At 34.2% G+C, this 16,520-nt stretch overlaps 1 long non-coding RNA gene and 1 pseudogene across 1 annotated transcript; both read left to right on the forward strand.

The window, feature by feature from the left end:
* The window catches only part of LOC149151981 (transcription factor ICE1-like), a 48,478-nt pseudogene that overhangs the window by 13,422 nt on the left and 18,536 nt on the right, over positions 1 to 16,520 (forward strand).
* Positions 538 to 11,245, forward strand: LOC149151982 (uncharacterized). The gene is made up of 2 exons (XR_016262991.1): positions 538 to 658; positions 11,120 to 11,245. It is a non-coding gene; the product is annotated as an uncharacterized LOC149151982 (long non-coding RNA).

Here is a 16,520-nt window from a genome sequence, read left to right on the forward strand (position 1 = left end):
AGAAAAGTTAAATCTCTAGTTATTACGCTGTAAGGCGTTCCCTCTGAAATAAACTTTGCTCTCTGCCTACGTGTCATTACTTTGCACCATTAGATGATATGTTAGACGATTGAACCATGTTGAGCCGTTCGATTATGCTGAGATAGTTGTGACTCCCTAACTCCCTGACCAACACAAATTTGATACTCCATAACAGTTTTGGCTTTGCGTCATCCATTGAAGGTTCGGTAACACTTCTTTCGCAGTTGCGCTTCTTGGGACTAAGATCAGGACTGTGAATGCCTGCATCTGATACCAATTGAGGTTGCGCTGAAGGTAGTGAGCAAGATCAGAGCCCGGGAGCGGTTCATCGTGTATGTGCTGACCCCAATGTGGTCGAAGGGAATACCGGAGGGGGATACTGTGCAGGGAATGCTGCACTGGTTCAGGAACACCGCACACATGATGTATAAGATGATCGGTGAAGCATTCAGGGAGGAGGGTCTGGACCATGAGTACCACCCGATTGATTGTTTGAATTTCCTCTGCATGGGGAACAAGGAGGTGAAGCTCCCGGGCGAATATGAACCTCCAGAAAGACCAAAAGAAGGGACCAACTACTGGAATGCGTAGATTCACAGGAGAACCATGATCTATGTCCATGCCAAGCTCATGATAGGTAGGCATTCTATTTAATTTTCTTCGTTTATGGTTTCTTAGGGTTTTTCGTTTTTTTGGTTTAGGTATGGAACTCGAAAAGTTTAAGTTAGTTTATTTAAGTCTTATAGAGAGTCGGGGATAGTATGCTTGTAGTTGCCTTTCACAATAGCTCTTTCACTCGAGCTATTTTTTTCTTTGTTGGTTTTGGATGATGAAAATTTTGTGGCGTCTCCTTGTGTTGAGGAAGTTAGGATTTTTCTTGAAAATAAATTGGTGAATATTGTCATTTTCATTCCTCGATGACATTTTGTATAGAGACTCGGGGATAATATGCTTGTAGGCTTTTGCATCTTTTAAAAACATTAGCTGATCTTGTCATCCCTAGAATTCCTTTTCATCTCGTTTCCTGAATGGGCTATAATTCTACTTCACCCATTTTACTTGTCTTTGGATGCAGGTATATAAGCTTTCATTGAGTCGGATAAAATTAATCAGATTTTCTTGCTCAGAAATACCTTAACAGATCCATAATGCCTAACTTGTCATTAAAACTGTGATAATTCAGTAAAAATATCATTGCAAACCTTAGCGAAGGGAGCCAAGCAGTTAGTAGTACAGCTTGCATTTGAAACAATGTTCAAATCATATTTGTATTGGTGCTCATTAACCCCAACAATGTTCAAACATATTTGTATTTGTATTGGAGCTGAGATAACAACTTTTTAGCACCTGCCTGTTAGAAATCAACAAAAAAATATTATTATATGGAGTTCAAATTGTAATTTCTATTCACCCTCAAAGTATCACAAAATTCATAAACATCCCCCCTTAATCACAAATTCCTTGGTTATTCCCTTCACTTAATCCATGCAATCATTCATGCTCCAGCAAACAACCAATTCTCCATTTCTTATGATTTTCCCTTTCTGGTCTCCCTTCCTATGTAATAGAAGGATATCCCCTCCTTCAACTAACTTGTGGCCCATTATTGTAAAAACATTCTCCTACATCTATCAAAGTGGTCCATTATTCTAAGGGCATTGTCCTACATCTATCAATGAAGGGATTGCGGATGGGCCCTATCTTAGGCCAACACCACGTGATCCCATCTCATGAATGTGGTGAGGGAGAGCTGCTAGATTGGCAGGCCACTCACCTGTAGCAATAACGGTCATACTTCTTCAATGAAAAGCAACTTCCCTCTGGTTATACAATACACTGATGTGGCCCACTCCTTTAGTTACCCACACTTTATTTTCCCATTAATTTTCAAGTGCTCAAAATCAATTCTGTTGCCCAACAGGTGGCAGTTACATAGGGATATTTGCATAGGTAGGTTGAAATGAACATGGCTCTATGGTGAAATGCAAATGGCCCTTACACCACAATTTTGCAGAAATCTTGAGCATTTGCATTAATTCCCTTGGACTTCTGTTTCAATCAATAAATTCATGTGGGATTCATCATGTTGCAGGTGGCAAATAGATTCCAAAAACCAAAATTCAAGATATTTGTATAAGTAGGTTGAAATGAAAAGGGCTCTTACACCACATTTTTGCAGAAATATTGAGCGTTTGCAGTTCAAATTGTAATTTCCGTTGTTGCACTTTATGATTTGCTAAGAATGGAATGTTGAACAGAGCCTGTTTCTTTTGAGAATAATGATGGTCATATTATTTTTGTTTTCATTGTTTTTACTTTTTTTCAATGTCTACCATAGCATGAAAAAAGTTTTGATGTGATGTTGTAGCCTTTGTTGCTATTTTAAGTCCAACAGAAACATCTAGAACATGAATTTTGAATGGTTTCCTGTGTGAGTCAATTGTGTTTTCAATCAAATAAATCAAATCTTGCTCCTCTGCCACCTCACCAGTCCTTGTTTGATGGTCCATCAACTGTCTTCTGTGTTGTTGTTTACATACAGAAACATAAGTCAATGCAGCTTGCAGATGCCTTGTATCAATAAAATGCAAGGGCATAACACTACATCATAGTAAGTGTACCTGTGATGGAATGGATAGTTTTCATGAAACCTTCAACAATGCCAAACTTGTCATTGATTACCTGCCATAGAAAACAGATTGTTTTTGTTCTCTTTTAACATATAGTTACTCCCCAGAAATATGTAATTTTTCTCATATAAATACACCTATACAATGAAAACTGTGATAATTCAGTAAAAATATCATTGCAAACCTTAGCCCAGGGAGCCAAGCAATTAGTAGTACAGCTTGCATTTGAAACAATGTTCAAATCAGATTTTTATTGGTGCTCATTAACCCCAACAACAAACATAGGTGCATCCTTGCTTGGAGTTGAGATAACAACTTGTTTAACACCTGCCTGTTAGAAATCAACAAAAAAAAAATTATTATATGGAGTTCAAATTGTAATTTCCATTCACCATCAAAGTATCACGAAATTCATAGACATCCCTCCTTAGTCAAAAACTCCTTTGTTGTTCCCTTCACTTAATCCATGCATTCATTCATGCTCTAGCAAACAACCAATTCTCCATTTCTTATGATTTTCCCTTTCTGGTCTCCACTCCTATGTAATAGAAGGATATCCCCTCCCTCTACTAACTTGTGGTCCATTATTGTAAACGCATTCTCTTACATCTATCAATGTGGTCCACTATTTTAAGGGCATTGTCCTACACCTATCAATGAAGGGATTGTGGATGGGCATGTCTTAGGCCCACACCACCTGATCCCATCTCATGAATGTGGTGAGGGAGAGTTGCTAGATTGGCAAGCCACTCACCTGTAGCAATAACGCTCATACTTCTTCAAGGAAAAGCAACTTCCCTCTCGTCATACTATACACCCATGTGGCCCACTCCTTCAGTCACCTACATTTTATTTTCCCATTAATTTTCAAGTGCTCAAAATCAATTCTATTGCCCAATAGGTGGCAGTTACATAGGGATATTTGCATATGTAGGTTGAAATGAAAATGGCTTTAGGGTGAAATGCAAACGGCTCTTACACCACAATTTTGCAGAAATCTTGAGCATTTGCATTAATTCCCTCAGGCTTCTGTTTCAATTAATAAATTCATGTGGGCTTCATAATGTTGTAGGTGGAAAATAGATTCCAAACACCAAAATTCAAGATATTTGTATAAGTAGGTTGAAATGAAAAGGGCTCTTACACCACAATTTTTCAGAAATCTTTAGTGTTTTCATTAATTCCCTTGGCCTTCTGTTACAATTGATAAATTCATGTGGGCTTCATAATGTCCATTTTTTCTTACCCCGAAAGCACTACAAAGAAATAGCTTAGTAGAAAACCATGAATAATACTTTCACTATATGTTCCAACCGACTGACCATATCGCCAGTATGTTCTTCTTTTATTGATTATAATTATGCTTTTGAACTGCTGCCAATGAATACAAAACCTTTAATCTGGACAAGTTGATCTCTCTATTAATTATCAATCCAGTATATCCATATATCCAACGACCAAATGACTCTTTGGGTAGTCTTGATCAAAATATTTTATTGCCGACATCGTACTCATGGACCTTTATCTGAGAATATCTTTTCAACATCTCTTACACCTCTGTTCACAATCATATCATTGAGGGGCAATGGTTTTAACTTTTTTCCCTCTCTGTCATTTGTCATCTAAAGTTCTAGAAACTGAAATCATTATGTTACTATTAAGTTGCATTAACACTCTGTTACCTATCATAGTTGCCTTTATAAATCCGTGTTTGAAACTATAGATGTTTCTTTCCATCAATTATGAGATTAGACAGTAAATTCGCGGGTTAATAAATGGTGCCTAAATGTTTCCAATATGTCTTCCTCAGAAATAAAATAAATGAATGGCTTTATGCCATTCAAACCAGTTGATATGCCATTCAAACCAATGATAGAACCTCAAAAATAAAATAAATGAATGGCTTTATGCCATTCAAACCAGTTAATATGCGATTCAAACCAGTGATAGAACTTGTCGTTTAGTAGCAAGGATAAGTAACAAGATAGTAAGTGTAGCTGTGATGGAATGGACAGTTATCATGAGACCTTCAACACTGCCAAACTTGTAGTTGTCATTGATTACCTGCCAGAGAGAACAGAGTATTTTTGTTTTATTTTAACATATACTTCCTCCCCATCAATATGTAATTTTCTCATATAAATACACCTATACAATGAAAACTGTGATAACTCAGTAAAAATATCACTGTAAACCTTAGCCAAGAGAGCCAAGAAGTTAGTAGTACATCTTGCATTTGAAACAATGTTCAAATTAGATTTGTACTGGTGCTAATTAACCCCAAAAACAACTTTTTTAGCACCTTCCTATTAGAAATCAATAAAAAAAATTATTATATGGAGTTCAAATTGTAATTTCCATTCACCCTCAAAGTATCTCGAAATGCACAACGGTAAATGTCAAAAATGCATTTGTTGACACAAATATAAGTTCCAAGCCTGTACAACATACTAAGTACTAGGCATGTGAGTTGTTCAGAGCTTTTAGATGTTCCATTTTAAGTGTAATTTTAGGTTGTAGGCTTTTCTTATGATCATGAGATTTTAGGACAAGAATTTGTTTTGATATTCAAACTCAGGACGTCAGATTTGCAACGTTCCACCTTATTCTCCAAGTTAACCCTATTTCTGCATGCCATAATTCAAGCTCTCATTCCAAAAAAATGGACTTTATGGCATTTTGTCTACTTTTTAACATATAGAGTATATTTGACAGATTTTCTTTTATACATTCAACAAAATATTTGACTAGAAATTTGGTAATAATAGAATGTTCAACATAGCCTGTTTCTTTTGAGAATAATGATGGTCATATTATTTTTGTTTTCATTGTTTTTACATTTTTTCAATGTCTACCATAGCATGAAAAAAGTTTTGATGTGCTGTTGTAGCCTTTGTTGCTATTTTAAGTCCAACATAAACATCTAGAACATGAATTTTGAATGGTTTTCTATGTGAGTCAATTGTGTTTGCAATCAAATAAATCAAATGGCAGGGATACAAATTCTAGACTAAATGTGGAAAATACATTTGTTGACAAAAATATAAGTTCCAAGCCTGTACAACATACTAAGTACCAGGAAGGTAAGCTGTTCAGAGCTTTTAGATGTTCCATTTTAAGTGTAATTTTAAGTTGTAGGATATTCTTATGATCGTGGATGCAGCAAGCCATGGCGGTTTTATCTGCTACACACACGGACCTCATGTCCCTTATTACAGATCTCCAATTTCCTACAGCAAAATGGGACAAGGAATGGATGGACAAATACCTGGATGACACTGTAAAGCTTTTAGACATTTGCCTTGCATTAAATGTCGAAATTTAAAGCTTGAATATTTCCAGCTTCTTGTTCATTATGCTTTGCATTTGCTGGACCTTTTAGATGGCGTTTGGTCTAACGAAAAGCTCTTCCATGTCAAAGGTTCTCTCCAAGAGTTGAAGGAAAAAATGGATTCGAATGGGAAAAATGGTGCAAACACCTAAAGGAATAGTAGCATTGAAAATTGCATTGTGATATTACAACATATGAGCAAAAGCCTTTAGTTTGGGAAGGTAAAGTCATCGTCAAAGGGTAGTGTTTTCTTGAGAGTGATGTATGGAGTGAAGGAAACAACTATATGTATGTACAGTGCGGTGGCTTCTGCTCTCGCTGGGCACTCTAGCCCATTGATTGAATTGCATATTCCTGATCAGTTTGCATCCTTGCTTGGAGCTGAGATAAAAAAAAATTTAGCACCTGCCTATTAGAAATCAACAAAAAAAAATTATTATATGGAGTTCAAATTGTAATTTCCATTGTTGCACTTTATAATTTGCTAAGAATAGAATGTTGAACAGAGCATGTTTCTTTTGAGAATAATGATGGTCATATTATTTTAGTTTTCATTGTTTTTCCCTTTTTTCAATGTCTACCATAGCATGAAAAAAGTTCTAATGTGCTGTTGTAGCCTTTTCTGATATTCTAAGTCCAACAGAAACATGTAGAACATGAATTTTGAATGGTTTGTTGTGTGAGTCAATTGTGTTTGCAATCAAATAAATCAAATCCAGCTCCTCTACCACCTCGCTAGTCCTTGTTTGATGGTCCATCAACTATCTGATGTGTTGCTGTTTGCATACAGAAACATAAGTCAATGCAGCTTGCAGATGCCTTGTATCAATAAAATGCAAGGGCATAATACTAGATCATAATAAGTGTACCTGTGATGGAATGGACAGTTGTCATGAGACCTTCAACAATGCCAAAATTGTCATTGATTACTTGCTAGAGAAAACAGAGTGTTTTTGTTCTCTTTTAACATATAGTTCCTCCCCAACAATATGTAATTTTTCTCATATAAATACACCTATACAATGAAAGCTGTGATAACTCAGTAAAAATATCATTGCAAACCTTATCCAAGGGTGCCAAGCAGTTAGTAGTACAGCTTGAATTTGAAACAATTTTCAAATCAGATTTGTATTGGTGCTCATTAACCCCAACAACAAACATAGGCGCATCCTTGCTTGGAGCTCAGATAACAACTTTTTTAGCACCTACCTGTTAGAAATCAACAAAAAAAAAGTTATTATATGGACTTCAAATTGTAAATTCCATTCACCCGCAAAGTATCACAAAATGCACAACGGTAAATGTGGAAAATACATTTGCTGACACAAATATAAGTTCCAAGCCTGTACAACATACTAAGTACCAGGCAGGTAAGCTCTTCAGAGATTTTAGATGTTCCATTTTAAGTGTAATTTTATGTTGTAGGATTTTCTTATGATCATGAGATTTTAGGACAAGAATTTGTTTTGATATTCAAACTGAGGACGTCAAATTTGTAGCGTTCCACTTTATTCTCCAAGTTAGCGCTCTTTCTACATGCCATGGTTCAAGCTGTCACTCCAGAAAAATGGACTTTATGGCATTTTGTCTCCTTTTTAACATAGAGTATATTTGACAGATTTTCTTTTATACATTTAACAAAATATTTGAATAGAAATTTACTAAGAATAGAATGTTCAACAGAGCCTGTTTCTTTTGAGAATAATGATTGTCATATTATTTTTGTTTTCATTGTTTTTCCTTTTTTCAATGTCTACCATAGCATGAAAAAAGTTCTGATGTGCTACTATAGCCTTTGTTGCTATTTTAAGTCCAACAGAAACATCTAGAACATGAATTTTGAATGGTTTGTTGTGTGAGTCAATTGTGTTAACAATCAAATAAATCAAATGGAAGGGATACAAATTCTAGACTAAATGTGAAAAATACATTTGTTGACACAAATATAAGTTCCAAGCCTATACAACATACTAAGTACCAGGCAGGTAAGTTGTTCAGAGCTTTTAGATGTTCCATTTTAAGTGTAATTTTAGGTTGTAGGATTTTCTTATGATCATGAGATTTTAGGACGAGAATTTGTTTTGATATTCAAACTCAGGATGTCAAATTTGCAGCGTTCCACCTTATTCTCCAAGTTAACCCTATTTCTACATGCCATGGTTCAAGCTCTCATTCCAGAAAAATGGACTTTATCGCATTTTGTCTCCTTTTTAATATATAGAGTATATTTGATAGATTTTCTTTTATACATTTAACAAAATATTTGACTAGGAATTTGCTAAGAATAGAATGTTCAACAGAGCCTGTTTCTTTTGAGAATAATGATGGTCATATTATTTTTGTTTTCATTGTTTTTCCTTTTTTTCAATGTCTACCATAGCATGAAAAAAGTTTCTGATGTGCTATTGTAGCCTTTGTTGCTATTTTAAGTCCAACAGAAAAATCTAGAACATGAATTTTGAATGGTTTGCTGTGTGAGTCAATTGTGTTTGCAATCAAATAAATCAAATGGCAGGGATACAAATTCTAGACTAAATGTGAAAAATACATTTGTTGACACAAATATAAGTTCCAAGCCTATACAACATACTAAGTACCAGGAAGGTAAGCTATTCGGAGCTTTTAGATGTTCCATTTTAAGTGTAATTTTAGGTTGTAGGATATTCTTATGATCGTGGATGCAGCAAGCCATGGCGGTTTTATTTGCTACACACGCGGAGCTCAAGTCCCTTATTATAGATCTCCAATTTCCTACAGCAGAATAGGACGCGAAATGGATGGACGAATACCTGGATGACACTGTAAAGCTTTTAGACATTCGCCTTGCATTAAATGTTGAAATTTCAAAGCTTGAATATTTCCAGCTTCTTGTTCATTATGCTTTGCATTTGGTGAAATTTTCAGATGGCATTTGGTCTAACGACAAGCTCTTCCGTGTCAAAGATTCTCTCCAAGAGTTGAAGGAAAAAATGGATTTGAAGGGGAAAAATGGTGCAAACACCCAAAGGAATAGTAGGATTGAAAATTGCATTGTGATATTACAGCATATGAGAAAAAGCCTTCAGTTTGGGAAGGTAAAGTCATCGTCAAAGGGTAGTGTTTTTTTTAGAGCGATGTATATGTGAAGGCAACAACTATATTTCTCTGCAGTGTGGTGGCTTCTACTCTCGCTGGGCACTCTGGCCCATTGATTTCATTACATATTCCTGATCAGTTTTCATCCTTGCTTGGAGCTGAGATAACAACTTTTTTAGCACCTGCTTGTTAGAAATCAACAAAAAAAAATTATTATATGGAGTTCAAATTGTAATTCCCATTGTTGCACTTTATAATTTGCTAAGAATAGAATGTTGAATAGAGCTTGTTTCTTTGGAGAATAATGATGGTCATATTATTTTAGTTTTCATTCTTTTTCCTTTTTTTCAATGTCTACCATAGCATGAAAAAAGTTCTGATGTGCTGTTGTTGCCTTTGTTACTATTTTAAGTCGAACAGAAACATGTAGAACATGAATTTTGAATGGCTTGCTGTGTGAGTCAATTGTGTTTGCAATCAAATAAATCAAATCCAGCTCCTTTGCCACTTCACCAGTCCTTGTTTGATGGTCCATCAATTGTCTTCTATGTTGTTGTTTACATACATAAACATAAGTCAATGCAGCTTGCAAATGCCTTTTATCGATAAAATGCAAGGGCATAATACTAGAGCATAGTAAGTGTACCTGTGATGGAATGGACAGTTGTCATGAGACCTTCAACAATGCCAAACTTGTCATTGATTACCTACTAGAGAAAACAGAGTGTTTTTGTTCTCTTTTAACATATAGTTCATCCTCAACAATATGTAATTTTTCTCGGATAAATACACCTATACAATGAAAACTGTGATAATTCAGTAAAAATATCATTGCAAACCTTAGCCAAGGGAGCCAAGCAGTTAGTAGTATAGCTTGCATTTGAAACAATGTTCAAATCAAATTTGCATTGGTGCTCATTAACCCCAACAACAAACATAGGCGCATCCTTGCTTGGAGCCGAGATAACAACTTTTTTAGCACCTTCCTATTAGAAATCAACAAAAAAAATTATTAAATGCAGTTCAAATTGTAATTTCCATTTACCCTCAAAGTATCACAAAATGCACAACAGTAAATGTGGAAAATACATTTGTTGACACAAATATAAGTTCCAAGCCTGTACAACATGCTAAGCACCAGGCAGGTAAGTTATTCAGAGCTTTTAGATGTTCCATTTTAAGTGTAATTTTAGGTTGTAGGTTTTTATTATGATCATGAGATTTTAGGATGAGAATTTGTTTTGATATTCAAACTCAGGATGCCAAATTTGCATCGTTCCACCTTATTCTCCAAGTTAACCCTACTTCTGCATGCCATGGTTCAAGCTCTCATGCCAGAAAAATGGACTTTATGGCATTTTGTCTCCTTTTTAACATATAGAGTATATTTTACAGATCTCTTTTATACATTTAACAAAATATTTGACTAGAAATTTTCTAAGAATAGAATGTTCAACAGAGCCTGTTTCTTTTGAGAATAATGATGGTCATATTATTTTTGTTTTCATTGTTTTTCCTTTTTTTCAATGTCTACCATAGCATGAAAAAAGTTTTGATGTGTTGTTGTAGCCTTTGTTGCTATTTTAAGTCCAACATAAACATCTAGAACATGAATTTTGAATGGTTTGCTATGTGAGTCAATTGTGTTTGCAATCAAATAAATCAAATGGCAGGGATACAAATTCTAGACTCACTGTGGAAAATACATTTGTTGACACAAATATAAGTTCCAAGACTGTACCACATACTAAGTACCAGGCAGGAAAGTTGTTCAGAACTTTTAGATGTTCCATTTTAAGTGTAATTTATGGTTGTAGGATATTTTTGTGATCGTGGATGTAGCAAGCCATGGCGGTTTTATTAGCTACACACGCGGGCCTCAAGTCCCTTGTTACAGATATCCAATTTCCTACAGCAGAATGGGATGAGAAATGGATGGACAAATACCTGGATGACACTGTAAAGCTTTTAGACATTTTCCTTGCATTAAATGTCGAAATTTCAAAGCTTGAATATTTCCAGCTTCTTGTTCATTATGCTTTTCATTTGCTGGACTTTTCAGATGGTGTTTGGTCTAACGACAAGCTCTTCCGTGTCAAAGGTTCTCTCCAAGAGTTGAAGGAAAAAATGGATTCGAAGGGGAAAAATGGTGCAAACACCCAAAGGAATAGTAGGATTGAAAATTGCATTGTGATATTACAGCATATGAGCAAAAGCCTTCAGTTTGGGAAGGTAAAGTCATCATCAAAGGGTAGTGTTTTCTTGAGAGAGATGTATGGAGTAAAGGGAGCAACCATATTTCTTTGTAGTGTGGTGGCTTCTGTTCTCGCTGGGCACTCTGGCCCATTGATTGAATTGCATATTCCTGATGAGTTTTTGCGGTCCACATCATTCATTAGTTTGCAACGAGGGATTAATGACAAAATCAAGAGATGCTTTGCCAATGGACAAGATTGAGTTTTGAAAGAGCTAGAATTGTTGGATGCAGTGATTGAAAATTTTCACCCTATACTTGAGAAATTATCTTCTGCTGATATTGTTGATGGAATAGAGAAAGTGGAACATATCAGAATTGCTATACAGGAATTACAACAAAGTGCACAACTGCTTGCCCAGGGGTTAGATCCTCTCTCTAAACAGGTTAATGACTTCTTTCATGTTATTCTGAGTGGAAGGAATGCATTGCTTGATAGTCTCAGGTTATCCGTAGAAGGCACACCCATCGGAGATGATCAGTCATAAATATATCGGTAAAGCTTACTAGCATGAAATGTTTAGTTTTTATTTTTTAGATTGTTGGAGGAAACTCCAATATCCTTTACTAATGGCAGAAACCATGCTAGAAAGCCACTCCATGACTGGTGGGGATTGTATGAATATATGGTCTATTAGTCAGATTGTATTTATGGTTCTTGTAACCATATCACTGCATATAAAAGTCATATTTAAGTCAGTTTATGATCTCTAAAATGTACTTGAATTATCCTAACAGAGTCGCTATATTTACATTTAATATTTGAATTCGCCTGATTCTCTTACACATGCCGAAAAATGTTCTTTTCTATTATGCTATCATAGGATCAGCCAACCTGAACCAGTGATCCATGGATGGAGGCTGTAGCTAGAGACACAGAAATGGCCTAAGGTTGTTACCAGGTAGATTCACTCTACTCATTCTAACTATATATAAGCCTAACTACAATGCTCTCCCAACTTGACTTGACAAGAAAGGAAACAAAAATTACAAAAATATCTCTCTGTCAAAGGAATCATTACCCAATATAACAAATAATCACTCCTCAAGAGATGTTCCCTACTTAGCATGTGAATCTCCCATCATCAATGGCTCATAATGTGAGAGGTATCAGTCACAACTTTCATATAATATGTCATAAACTTACATTGGTCAAAAATAGAAGATGCCGAGCATCTATATGGAAGGAATTTTCATAGATCTATAAGTCATCCTGCAAATCTTCAAAACTCATCTGCCCCTCCTCTTAAAAACTCATCTGCCCCTTTTTTTAGGAGAACAACTCTGAGCAACCAAACACTGACATTTTGTCTTCACAAGGAAGGTGTTCTCTACCAAGCCTAGCTTCTCTCTCAGAATCTTAACATCCCCTTTGCAAATGGTTTCATTAGAATGACAACAACCCGCATTTAAAGCATTTCTCCACCCCTCTCCTAATTAGAAATACAATTTTGGGTTCTCTACTAATTTTCTTCATACCCATTTAATCTAACAATGGACATAGAGCATGTATATTTGTACATGTGTGTTGGAAATTCCATTTTATACTTTAATGTTTATTATTTTTGTTTTATTATTATTTCTTGAATTTCTTCTTAACAAGTGGTTGTGTTTCTTTTGGTTTTAGTGAAAGTATGGGCTCCAACGTTGGCTCTCTTATTATGGAGTATAATTCATCTTTGAGATTTTTTCAATTATTAAATTAGGTTAGTTAATTTCCTAAAATATTAAATTTATTTCAAAAAGTTTTTGTTACTTTATAGGTTAGACACTCGCTTGAAATATTAAACTTATTTCAAAATGTTTTTGTTACTTTATAGATAAGGTGTGGATTTCTTGGCTCTATGATGAAAATAATGAAGGGAAAATACATGTTAATTTGTTACTTGTGCTCTTTGACGGAAGTTTTGTAATACATGACTGAAAAATACATGGTAAGAGAAAAATACATATTATGCTAATTGAGGAATTTTTTTCACTTGTCGAACTTATAGTATTGAATTTAACACACTAACACTTTACAACAATGAACTAACAATATTCATGATGAAAATAGCAATATGGAAGATTTATCTGCATAATGAAAAAGGCAATATGGGAGATTCGAATCACGTTCCAAGGCATTTTTTCAAATGTGGATATGACAAGGTTGTTGTCGAAGGTGCTGTTTTTTTTATAACACACCAACACTTTACAAAAATGAACTAACAATATTCATAATGAAAATAACAATATGGAAGATTTATCCCATAATGAAAAAGGCAATATGGGAGATTCCAATCACGTTCCAAGGAATTTTTTAAAATGTGGATGTGACAAAAGGTTGTTGTTTGTATATGGGAAATTTCTTTATCATTTTGTATAATCCTAATGTTGATAGATATGTCTACTAAGTGTTTCCAGTTAATGGGGCATTGATTTGAGCATTCAATATATTTTTATTCTTTATCAAAGTATTCTTGTGTTATATTTGTGTTCTTCAATTTATTCCTTATGGCATTTCCTTTGCAACATTTGGTGCAAATGCTAGTTTTTATATAATTTGTATGTGGTTGCTAAAACAATTCGTTTTTCATTTTTTTGGAAAGCAAAAAGGATTGGAAGTGGTTAAGTGAGATTATATTTGATAGTTTGGAAGAATGGTTGTTCTGTTTTTTATCTAGATACAAATTTCTGCAAGTGATGTGGTAATGATAAATATTGTTATAATTGTTATAGTTTTATGCCTATGAATATTATTCTATTAACTTTCACTCTCACTTTGGAACCCAGAGAAAAATAAATTTCTTAAAATAAAATTTAAAAAACAAAATATGAATTAATAATAAATTCTAATTTAAAATATATATCTATATACATACATACATACATATATAGTTAATAATTTTTTTTATCAACACAATTATATATAACATTAGTTTTTCTTGAGTGACAGTGATGAGTCAATCAGCATTACTAGCTAGTGATAGTTGTTCCCATTATTAATTTGAGAAATTATGATAAGTTTTCCCACTACTTTTATTTATATAAATAAAATTGTTTCATCTCACCCTAATAATCTACACTTAAGTTTGGTTTTATAGATCTTGTGATCCAATCCTAAGCAAAACAATGTATTCCTGAAGCACGATTTCTTCAGTTAAAAAAAAACTACACTTTTAACAAAATTTCAAATAATATTAGAACAATTTTAAATTAAAATAATCCCTAGCAATGCAATCATATAACCAATCCAGAAATATAATAAAAGTTCCTTAATAATTATCTTTACTATTTATGTTGTGATGTCCCCATAAATTCACATAATAAAATAAAATAAAATAAATTATTAATTCAAATCTACATCTATAAACTATAATGTAAAATAGTAATGTTAAAGCATTGAAGCTATGAATCTTTTACCACCGTGGAAACGGTATATTCATTAATGAAGGTATTCATTACGGCAGCACACATTGATTAATTTATGAGATAATTAGATGTAAAAAGGGCCTTTCAAGCGATGGCAGGAGCAGGTCTCTGCAGTCTTCCATATGCTCTCCATCTATCGATCTTTCCTCGGAAGCATCGCTCCATCAAAGGTCGTCCACGACATGGGTTCATCCAACCGCAGCGTGTAAACCCTTACCGCTTCCCTCAATTAGACTCTAAATTCCATTGCGTTTGGGTTCATCGGCTTGCAGAGCTAATGGTTCTGACCAAACTTATGATTCGCTTACCTCTTTGTAATGTTACAGTTGTCCTTCCTCTGTTGCCACATTCTTGCTCTGGTGGCGTGGTTGGTTGATTTATCCAGCATTCCATTGTTTTGACGAAATGCTTTGAACTCGCATCCTTGGCAGGTATAGGTAGTTTTCCTGAAATTTTATTTTGAAACGCCGTTAATTTATTCTTAGATCTTTGCTGGATATATGTAAATGTTTTCTATCTGACAGGTTTCTCCGCAGGCACCTTATCACTCAAAGAAGGGTTATGCGAGGAGCACCTTCCGGAACCCTCTCAAGGTTTATCGTTTTACCCTTTTTGGTTTCCGGGTATATGAAAGATTTTGCTCTGAAATGCTACTAGCGGCAGTTCTTGAGAGTTTAGTTTATGAACCAGTAAGGCTTTGTTGCTCCTTTTTTTTTTCTTAATTTATTTTTTGTAAGGGTTAGTGCTTAATTTTTTTTAAGGCTCTAACGTTTAAGTTAGATCTCGAAGCCATTTCTCCATTAATTGGCTTTCTGAGTATGCCTTTAGACCTGCCCTTATTCAGAAAGAATTTCTATGCACTTGATACAATTTTATCAGAAATTGCTAATACTCTAAGTCCCTATTACGATGGTTTCTGATTTTACTGCATAATTTTATTTAAATATATAGCTACCTGAATTGTAAAAAGAAGAGAATTTTTATACCCAGATTGAACTACACTTTTCTTTTTTTCAAAATTCAAGCTGATCAATTGTCTAGTTCTATTCTCCAATGTTTTTATTTTAACGAAAGTATAAGTTGTGTTTTTCCAAAATTTGTTTGGCATCTTGTCTCTTCTATTCTATTATGTTTATACTTAGTTCTCGAAGTATCCGGAGTTTCGACCTGCATCCTATCATTACCATGCATCATAGTTCATGCTTGCTATACTCCATCATAATTTATGTTTGATATACTCAGTGGATGGTTTTTGTCCCATGGGCCTTTAATTAATTTGGTGTTTCTTATTTTGTTTGAATTTATTTTTCTAGGGAATTGTCGTAATCGTGTTAACGTTTAGATATATTGCCTCCTTTTATATTTCTTGTTTTCCTTTTTTATTTAGGATAACTTTCTTAGCAAATATGATTAAGGTTAAAAATGGTTTGGCCTTAAATTTAGTTTCTTGTTCTTTACAACATTGTTTATAGAATAAAGATAATTTACTTGAATATTCACTAATATTAAGTTGTTCTTACCACAATTATTAATATCACTGTTTGACAGGTTTAAGTTTTATCTAGAAATTTCATTCTTTTGACTTTTATATATCCTCTTAAGGGTATTTGCATAGTAATCACTTTATTCTTTTAAGAATTTCGCTATTTTTGCTACAGATTTGCAGGAGTTTATATTAGTTGCTGAACACATAGTTTACAATTTATAGATTACTTATGTAACCACTATCCTCTTTGATCACTACAACAAAACAGGGAATTTACACCAGATTTAGCACCAGATTTTAGTGTATTTTTCT

This window comes from Pinus tabuliformis, chromosome 9 (genome assembly GCF_031772625.1).
Source record: "Pinus tabuliformis cultivar Carrire ecotype Pingquan chromosome 9, CPIR1, whole genome shotgun sequence".
In the NCBI taxonomy this organism is placed as follows: Eukaryota; Viridiplantae; Streptophyta; class Pinopsida; order Pinales; family Pinaceae; genus Pinus; species Pinus tabuliformis.